The sequence below is a fragment of the Mytilus californianus genome, unplaced genomic scaffold (genome assembly GCF_021869535.1).
Source record: "Mytilus californianus isolate M0D057914Y unplaced genomic scaffold, xbMytCali1.0.p SCAF_3, whole genome shotgun sequence".
Classification (NCBI taxonomy): domain Eukaryota; kingdom Metazoa; phylum Mollusca; class Bivalvia; order Mytilida; family Mytilidae; genus Mytilus; species Mytilus californianus.
This window is the reverse complement of record NW_026262679.1, coordinates 39,762,267-39,762,614: the sequence shown is the minus strand read 5'-3', so window position 1 is coordinate 39,762,614 and position 348 is coordinate 39,762,267.

The window sequence follows — 348 nt, the reverse complement described above, 5'->3', positions numbered from 1 at the left end:
AAAACGAAGCAAAAAAGTTATCTGTAACTAATTACTACTTTTAAATTATTATTAGAGATTATTGAATATTTACCACCCTGTTCTAATGCTAATAACAATGCCTATGTTTGGTTTTACTTTAAACAAGTATTTTTAGGAGAATATTTTTTTGAAAGTTTATTGATGGACACTAGATTTCAAGTGATGGCAACAGTTCACATTGGCCTTTCAGGCAACAGTTCACACTAGCCTTTCAGGCAACAGTTCACACTGGCCTTTCTGGCAACATTAGCTAAATAGCAACCCAATCCTGATCAGTTTGATTAAAAGAAAAATCTTGATTCCTGAAATATTCTAAAAACAACAAAA